Source organism: Schistocerca gregaria, chromosome 7 (genome assembly GCF_023897955.1).
Source record: "Schistocerca gregaria isolate iqSchGreg1 chromosome 7, iqSchGreg1.2, whole genome shotgun sequence".
In the NCBI taxonomy this organism is placed as follows: domain Eukaryota; kingdom Metazoa; phylum Arthropoda; class Insecta; order Orthoptera; family Acrididae; genus Schistocerca; species Schistocerca gregaria.
In genome coordinates, this window is record NC_064926.1 from 59,390,617 (window position 1) to 59,400,752 (window position 10,136).

Genomic DNA, 10,136 nt, shown 5'->3' on the forward strand with positions numbered 1-10,136 from the left:
CTTGTAGCTCTGGTTCTTTCCAAACACAGCTGCGACAATTTACAAGTACAATGTCGATCGTTTCTACAGCTAACTTACTGTGTTTTTCCTGCCCGCTTTTAGACGGACGCCCTTTCTGTGGTTTCCTGAGGCCCTCTAACCTAAAAAAACGGCCCAGTTGCTTCCACACAGCCCCCGCTAGCCGTGAAACCGCTTCCTGTCTGTAATGGACTCCTGGCTTATTAAGAGGAACCCGGAAGCCAACCACCCGATGGCGCAAGTCAAGGAATCTGCAGCCTACATGGTCACAGAACCGCCTGAGTCTCTGATTCAGACCCTCCACTCGGCTCTACAGCAAAGGACTACAGTCGGTTCTGTCGACGATGCTGCAGCAAGCAAGACTGACAGTCTTTACCATTTCCGCTAGCCGCCAGAAACCAGAGAGAATCTCCTTTGATCCATAACGTCACACGTCACTGGTACCCACATGGACCACCACATGCAGTTGGCTGCGCCGCCTAGTTGCAAGCATTCCGGTATCTGTCTTCCCGTGCAGCCTTTATCCTCTACAGCTCCACCCAGTACCACTGAAGTTACTCCTGAAGTCTTAACAGACGTCCTATCATCCTGTCCTTTCTTCGCCAATATGGTGAAAAACCACCTCATCTCTTACCAGTCCACCTAATTTTTTACATTCTTCAGTAGCACCACGTATCAAACACTTCGACTCTCTTCTGTTCCGGTTCTCCCATTGCTCACGATTCGCTGCCATATGATGCTGTCCTGCAAACGTGTATTATAAGAAATTTCTTCGTCAGATTAAGAGCCGTATTTCCTGTCAGTAGACCTCTCTTGGCCAGGAACACTGTCTTCCGCTGTGCAAGTCTGCTTTCTATGCCCTTCTTGCTTCGTCAGTCATGGGTTATTTTGCTTCCAACGTAGCAGAATTACTTAAATTTTCTGCTTTTTCTCATTACTTTTGTTTTTTTTCGGTTGAAAATGGTTCAAATGTCTCACAGAACTATGGGACTTACCATATATGGTCATCATTCCCCTAGAACTTAGAACTACTTAAACCTAACTAATCTAAGGACATCACCCAACACCCAGTCATCAAGAGGCAGAGAAAATCCCTGACCCCGCCTGGAATCGAACCCGGGAACCCTGGCGCGGGACACGAGAACGCTACCGCACGACCACGAGCTGTGGACTTTCCGGTTGACTCTCAATCCGTATTCTGCATTCATTAGAGTGATCAGTCCGTTCAACAGATCCTGTAATTCTTGTTCACTTTCAGTGAAGCTTATCATTATTCAGCGAATTGTATAACTGATATCCTTTCACTCTGAATTTTAATCCCACTCTGGAACATTTATTTTATTTTCGTCCTTGTTCCTTCGATGTACAGATTGAACAATAGTTGCGAAAGGCTGCATCTTGTCTTGCAAACTTCTCAATCAAAACACTCGTTTCTTGGTATTCCAATTTTCTATTGATTCTTGTACGCCTCCTGTATCACGTGTCTCTCCCTATATCTTACCACCTTTTTTTAGTTTGGAAAATAAATCTAGTGCTGTTTTATACTGTCGGACGCTTTTTCTAAGTCGACAAATCCCACGAACGTATCGTGACTTTTCTTCTTTAGCCTTGCTTCCATTATGTTGTGTACATAGTTCCGCGTAGTCATCGCGTACACAACTTTCCCACTAGAGCGCGCCCCGCTAAGCCCAACAGCGCAGTCGCAGCGCTCGTCCGTCTCCGCACTACGAGATGGCGCTGTCTTAGAGACGGACCAAATTCTGCTTCCGCCGATCCGCGTATTAATATGTAAAGAGCAGCCAATGAGATTTCTGCTAACGTAGAACCTTTCCTCGTCGCGCAGTGATACATGAACGCGCGAGGTATTATAACGAGTGTACAGACCTCCGATTAGTCAGTCTGCGTTTGTCTGCATTTGTGTGCACCAGTCTGCATTAGTCTGTACCAGTCTATAGTCAAGTTTCAGTCTGCGCCTAATAAGATTATCATATTCCTGTACATATCCATGAAGATAAATTTATAGACACTTTTGTGAAGTATCAGAGATATGTGAGAATAAGATTAACGTATCAATACCAAAGGAACTTCAGATTGTCAATTGTAAATAGCATCCAGAACCAAGTTAAGTTATTTTTATGATTTTTATTATTCTAATAAATGTGTGTGAAAATTAATCAAGTTCTGTTTAAAGCGGGTCACCGTCAATCTGCTACTCTAAACGTGAAAGTGGTATTTCTATCGTCTGACCTAACGGCAGAAGGTAAACACGCCACGATAAGACCACGAGACATTTTGCTGACACTCGCCTACTTTGTAAAAGCGACAAATCAAATAATCTGATGGTGTGTGTACCGAAGGTCTTACAGTACACACACCACACATTATCAAGTACAACGTTAGAACTGCCTCTCTGGTGCCTATTCTTCTGTATATTGCGGTATCGGCCGTTATTCAGCCGCACTTCCCAGTACGAGCGCCGCTAGTTCTGCAGCCATGTTTCCTACAGCCGCCACCGCGGCACGAGGGCGCTGCCATGAACGATTACGACATTGCCAGCTACATGCAAGCCCCTTTCTCCGAAGCTCACAAATAACACACAAATAAAGAAAAGATGTTATGTGGACATGTATCCGGAAAGGCTTAATTTCCATGTTAGAGCTCATTTTAGTTTCGTCAGTATGAGGCTTCATTCCAACGTGATCAAATTAATAAATTTTCACAATCAACATGGGTGGGATGACTAGAATCCGCACGCATTTGTGCAATCACGTCATCAACACAGATTTGCTGTGAACGTTTGGGCAGGCATTGTTGGTTATGTCTTGATTGGGCCCCATGTTCTTCCACCTACGCTCAATGGAGCACGTTATCATTATTTCATACGGGATACTCTACCTGTACTGCTAGAATATGTGCCTTTACAAGTACGACTCAACATGTGGTTCATGCACGATGGAGCTCCTGCACATTTCAATCGAAGTTTTCGTACGCTTGTCAACAACAGATTCGGTGACCGATGTATTGGTAGAGGCGAACCAATTCCATAACCCTCCTGACTTTCATTATGGGGGCATTTGAAAGCTCTTGTCTACGCAATCCCGGTGCCAAATGCAGAGACTCTTCGTGTTCCTATTGTGGACGGTTGTGATACAATACGCCATTCTCCAGGGCTGCATCAGCACATCAGGGATTCCATGCGACGGAGGGTGGATGCATGTATCCTCGCTAACGGAGGACATTTTGAACTTTTCCTGTAACAAAGCGTTTGAAGTCACAATGGTACGTTCTGTTGCTGTGTGTTTCCATTCCATGATTAATGTGATTTGAAGAGAAGTACTAAAATGAGCTCTAACATGGAAAGTAAGCGTTTCCGGACACATGTCCACATAATATATTTCCTTTCTTTGTGTGTGAGGAATGTTTCCTGAAAGTTTGGCCGTACCTTTTTGTAACACCCTGTATATTTCTACATTCAAATATCCTGCTAGCATCTGACGCAGCAACTCAGCTGACAAAGTTATATGTTATTTTTAGCATCTGACATTATTTGTAAAATAAATCAATATCTGAATTCTCTGTTCATGAGCGGCAGGTGTTCCTCGTTCCTCTATCCTCTAAGGGACGTCACAGGATGTCATAACGTACGTTATTCAGCTTACGAGGGTTGACTGAAAAGTAATGTCTCCACCTTCGTAACTCTTCACGAGTTGGCAGCATTGGTACGCGGCAGGTACTGGCTTGTTCCGTAGCCTCTTCGCTACAGCTCCAGTTGGTGTTCAAGCCTTGGCATTGAAGGGTTGTGTTGTGACAGTGTAAAGTATGGAACCCTGCACAGACAGTCGGTCAATGCGATTCAAGCAACGTGCAGTCATCGAATTCTTGACAGCAGAAGGTGTCACCCAAATGAGATTCATCAGAGAATCAAAGCAGTTGATGGTAAATGGAAGTGCCGTGGGGCTAGGGCCTCCAGTCGGGCAAACCGTTCGCCTGGTGCAAGTCTTTTTAGTTGACCCCATTTCGGCGACTTGCGTGTCGATGGGTATCAAAGGATGATAAGGACGAAACAACACCCAATCCCTGAGTGGAGAAAACGTCCAACCCAGCCGGGAATCGAACCCGGGTCGTTAGGTATGACATTCCGTCGCTCTGTCCACTTTTTTTCGCTTTTTTTTTAAATCTCATTTTGTTCACTTTTGATAGTTGCGTGTGCTCGGGGCGGACGTCGTAAGACATCCGTTTAAGTTCGATGTTGATCGATTAACTCAGTTTTTTTTATTACAGAGAGCAGCTGACCCTCTGACCGAACACGTTGAGCTACCGTGCCGGCGAATTCATTTGCCTCCTGTGAGGATCGAACTCACGACCTCTGGGTTACTAGACCAGCGCTCTGCCACTGAGCTAAGGAGACGCCTCACCACTCAGCTACCAGGGGCGTACAGTTTATAGTGATTGTGTGGATGTGAGTACTTTCTCTGCCTTGTGATGACTGGGTGTTGTGTGAAGTCGTTAGGTTAGTTAGGTTTAAGTAGTTCTAAGCTCTAGGGGACTGATGACCATAGATGTTAAGTCCCATAGTGCTCAGAGCCATTTGAGGTGAGTACTGTGCGTCGTTGGGCGAGTGCGTTTAAAGATGTCGAGGCGGGAACGTCTGACCAGCGTAACAAAGAGTTGGACGTCCTGTGGCAGCAACCACCAAGTTTCACAAGCAAAATGTTGACTGATTAGGACGATCGTGGTATTACTCAGAGAGAAATTGCAAGTACAATCGGCATTTCACAAGAATGAAGAATGTGTTGGTCACTTTACTGCTTTGCTTGACAATGCCAAACAACACACTTCACGTCCTTCCACAGCAGAACTTCAGAGGCGGAAACTCACCACGGCATCCTCCGTATAGTCCAGATTTAGCACCATCTGACTTCCATCTGTTCCCGATAATGAAAGACGATCTGCGGGGATATCGTCATGCTTACGATGAAGACGTTGAGAGAAGTGTGATACTGTGGTTGCGGAAAGAGAGCATCGACGTCTTCCGCGTCGGCTTCAGAAAACTTGTTCATCGTTGGCACAAATGTATCTAATTGGCTGGTGATTTTGTGGAAAAGTGAAGATTGGCAATTAAAGATCACATTCTAGGGATTATCTCTGCAGTTGATTTATTAAAATATTCCCACCCAAAACCCAATTAACGAAGGTAGCGGCATTAATTTTTCATTCTACCATTGTAGATGCATGAGCCGTTAAGCTGCCTGTGGGGTAGTTCTCGCACTTATCTCCCCTTGCTGTCTTCGGAATTGTGTGGATGATATTTTTGTGAAACTCTCGTGGTACATTGCCAGTCTCATACATCCCACATACCTACCTGAAAAGTCGTTTAGTTGGTTGCAACTTCCCCCATTGGCTTTAGAAATTCAAATGGAATGTCAGCTATCACTTCTGTTTCATTTGATCTTTCAGTTTTGCAAAACTCTTTCGCATTACGACCTTTATTCATTTTTATGCTAGCTTATTTTCAGTATTATGAGTAAAGAATATATGTATATATACAATATATGTAAATGACCTAGGAGATAGTGTCGGAAGTTCCAAGCGGCTTTTCGCGGTTGATGCTGTATTATACAGAGAAGTTGCAGCATTAGAAAATTGTAGCGAAATGCAGGAAGATTTATAGCGAATACGCACTTGGTGCAAGGAGTGGCAACTGACCCTTTACATAGAGAAATGTAATGTATTGCGAATACATAGAAAGAAGGACCCTTTATTGTATGATAGCTGCACAAACACTGATAGCAATTACTTCTGTAAAATATCTTGGAGTATTAGTACGGAACGATTTGAATTGGAATGATCATATAAAATTAATTGTTAGTAAGGCGGGTGCCAGGTTGAGATTCATTGGGAGAGTCCTTAGAAAATGTAGTCCATCAACAAAGGAGGTGGCTTACAAAATACTCGTTCGACCTATACTTGAGTATTGCTCATCAGTGTGGGATCCGTACCAGATCGGGTTGACGGTGGAGATAGAGAAGATCCAAAGAAGAGCGGCGCGTTTCGTCACAGGGTTATTTGGTAAGCGTGATAGCGTTACGGAGATGCTTAGAAAACTCAAGTGGCAGACTCTGCAAGAGAGGCGCTCAGCATCGCGGTGTAGCTTGCTCGCCAGGTTTCGAGAGGGTGCGTTTCAGGATGAAGTATCGAATATATTGCTTCCCCTTACTTATACCTCCCGAGGAGATCACGAATGTAAAATTAGAGAGATTCGAGCGCACACGGAGGCTTTCAGACAGTCGTTCTTCCCGCGAACCATACGTGACTGGAACAGTAAAGGGAGATAATGACAGTGGCTCTTAAAGTGCCCTCCACCACACACCGTTGGGTGGCTTGCGAACTATAAATGTAGATGTAGACGAAGAATAGTGTCACTGCATATGGTTACGGGCTGTGTCCGACGTCACTGCCAGTTTTCGGGTAGAGATCACACCACCGCAGGTGCAGAGGACTTTTTGTTGTGTACATAGCTACGCGTAGTCAGCGCGTACACAACTTTCCCAATAGAGCGCACCCCGCTAAGCACAACAGCACAGGCGCAGCGCTCGTCCGTCTCCACACTACGAGATGGTGCTGCCATAGAGACGGACCAAATTCTGCTTCCGCCGATCCGCGTATTAATATGTAACGCAGCCAATGAGATTGCTGCTAACGTAGAACCTTTTCTCCTCGCGGATCCCACTCGCGCAGTGATACATGAACGCGCGAGGTATTACAATGAGTGTACAGACCTCCGATTAGTCAGTGTGCATTTGTGTGCACCAGTCTGCATTAGTCTGTACAGTCTATTAGTCATGTTTCAGTCTGCGCCTAATAAGATTATCATATTCCTGTACATAGCCATGAAGATAAATTTATAGACACTTTTGTGAAGTATCAGAGATATGTGAGAATAAGATTAACGTACCAAGACCAAAGGAACATCATATTGTCAATCGTAAATAGCATCCAGAACAAAGTTAAGTTATTTTTATGCTTGTTATTATTTTAATAAATGTGTGTGAAAATTAATCAAGTTCGGTTGAAAGCTGGTCACCGTCAATCTGCTACTCTAAGCGTGCATGTGGAATTTCTATCGTCTGACCTAACGGTAGAAGATAAACACGCCACGATAAGACCACGAGACATATTGCTGACACTCGCCTACTTCGTTAGAAAGACAAATCAAATAATCTGATGGTGTGTGTACCGAAGATCTTACAGTACGCACACCCCACTTTCAAATGCATCTCATCGTCATTTTCTGGACGTTAATAAAAGCCGTATCATCAGCATGGGAGACATGGAAGCAACATACCGACAAACCGCACAGACAGTTAGCTGCGGTGTGAAGACTGCCGAGATAGTGGTAGTGAGGTGGACTCAGTACAACGGTATATCACGAACAGTAGGCAGAAGTATTTCCGGAAGGACTTCACCACGAGAAGGTCGTAGGGCTGCTCGATGGACTCCGACGAATAAACGGATGACAACAACTGAAATGAAGGGAAATGTTACAGGCAGTGTGTCACCACGAACGTTAGGGAATGGATTACTCTACGCTGCGTTGAAATTTCGAGACATCATGCGCCTGTTGCTACTAAAATCCGACCATTGACAACAGGGAATTTCATAATGTAGAACCAGAATCATCTGGGGCAGTGAATGGAATTCTGTGCCGTTCAGCAATGTCTCACTTCTGCTTCGGGCGATTAGGTTGACGGCAGAATGTCAGTATACAAGCAGGCGAAATGTCGCAGGAAGCAGTTATTCTTGATACCTACACGTCTCCAGCTCTTGGGAACATGGTGTGGAGAGCTATTGCACATGATAGCAGGACTCATACGATAACTGTTCAATACAGGTTGAATGCTCATGAGTATGTGGAAAGAATGGTAAATCCTTTTGTCATCTACTTCTATATGAGGGTACAAAGTGGCATATTTCAGTAGGATAACACAAGATACGACGTTTCAGTTTGCCGTACAAAAGTCCTGAGGAGTGTAAACCAGCCTAGGCGGTCCCTTTGTCACCAACAGAGTATCGGAAAAGTATATTTTCATATCATCAGCCAAGGAACAATCTTAATGAACTAACATAGCCTGTCACAGCTCATCAGTTGAAGCAAGAAATTCCTTAATACGACATTTTGAGGGAGTTTGCGTTCACGCCACAATGAGTACAAGAGTATATTTGTGCGAGTGTGGATCATCAGTTAAGAATGGAAATAAAATTTAGCCATTCAATAACCCTTTTTTCATAAAAATCTTCACAAAGTTTGATATATATCAGGCTAGTGCTACACAGTATAACATTTTTCATTTTTGTCAGATGTAAAACATTCGCTGCCAAAGTTGTAAAGTTTTTTATGTCTGGCAGTAATGAAAGAGTGTCAAGTGATTGATACCAAAGGCTATTAACTATCTTACGATTCTGATTTGAGATTCTTAACACAACACCTAATATGCAAGATTAAAGAAATAAGAATAGATTAAAGCTGCTATCTATTGCAAAGATTAGACCGTTGCATCAGAGTTATACGACCCACTTAGTGACTGAATCTGATCTTAAATCACCATACCATGAAGTGGAGCTACAGTGTTGACTCGTGGATTTCTCACTGCACTGTCAGGTGCTACATGCATAAATTACATGTGCAGCTGATTCATGTACGTCGTCATGGATAATTGAAGTATGAGGTAACAGTCTGAACGTATACCATCTGCGAGCGAGAAAGCCTACAAGCTAGTCCTGAGAAATTCATAATGAACCGGCTAAGTACGGTTAGAATTTAGAGCAGAATATTGAGATTGAAAGAAACTGACTTTGGAATAGGTTACCCGAACGTGTTTTGTGAAAGTTTGACGCTAAAAACGATTGGTGTGGCCAAAAAACAATTTATATAACAAGTCAGGCGAATGGGACTATGCAAATGCTCTAGGTACAAAACTGTTGTCTACATTGTGCCTCTTACTTTAGTATATTTTTGAACATCCAAGTGGTGCAATCAGATCAGTTAAATGTCGTGGCTTATAAAGAAGGTGGATCGGAGCACATTTCTGGGAGACGTCCAGCACGCGGTTTGTGTGAAGGAAGGAAAGAGGTTTTACCGTCTCTTCTGTGGCGAACCTGAATTGTAGAAGAAATGGGAAAGATGTAGGCCGTGCACTTTTCCGGTAAAGCATCTTGTCATTTGGTTTAAGCGAGTTACGCAATAGACGGAAAAATTTCATATGGATAGCCGAATGGGGATTTGAACCGTCGTCTTCTGGAAAATAAGTCCAGTGCGCCATGTAGGTCACTGCGGTTTGTACGCAAGTGCATGAAGCAGTGGAGGACCTTAGTATACAACCTGCAGGTCAGTTACACCTAGGAATTATTAACTGGGTGACATGTCAGCCATGGAGAACAAAATTATCTTGTTCAAGTACGATATGGATAGCTTTTTTTTTTTTTTTTTTGGAATTTTGTGGTAAGGTCTTAAAGGACCAAACTGCTGAGGTCATCGGTCCCTAAGCTTACACATTATTAATCTAACTTAAACTAACTTACGCTGAGGACGACACACACACCCTGTATGGATAGTTGTTGGCGGAAAGGTAGCATCATGGGAGTTGAAGCTTCGAGATGCAACCTGTTAGTTTGGCGTTTCTAATCCAGTGACTAAGTAGCGCAGTTAAGCAGTTGTCTTCAAAATATTTAAAAAGGCGCATAAAACTCTGAGCGGGATTGATTATGCGAATTAGGTCTGGTGGAAAATTTCCTTAATTTACAGTAGTATTAAGGCACATGCAAAGGTCGAGTAATAATTGTTAAAAAGTAAAGACTTTTTTGGTCTGTTTGTAAGATGTTATGAAGCTGGATTCATATCGGGAGCTAGACGTGCTATCATGTCATTTGATGGGGATAAGCACGAGAAATGAGGTTATGATCTTGAGATTCGACAGACAGTGAACTGAAATCCTTGTCCCGATTGTCATACTGAGTATGTAGCGCCTAAGGCGCCATTGGAAAGGAATATTAGAGCAGCATGTGATCAACACATCGATCATCCTCGATTTCGTAATTTCGAGTCATCCTTCTAGTCGAGT

The 10,136-nt window shown here is 43.5% G+C and overlaps 1 non-coding gene across 1 annotated transcript; it reads right to left on the reverse strand.

Annotated features, from left to right (window-relative positions):
* Positions 1 to 4,354: 4,354 nt before the first annotated feature.
* On the reverse strand, positions 4,355 to 4,426 carry Trnat-agu (transfer RNA threonine (anticodon AGU)). The gene has a single exon. It is a non-coding gene; the product is annotated as a tRNA-Thr (tRNA).
* Positions 4,427 to 10,136: the final 5,710 nt, after the last annotated feature.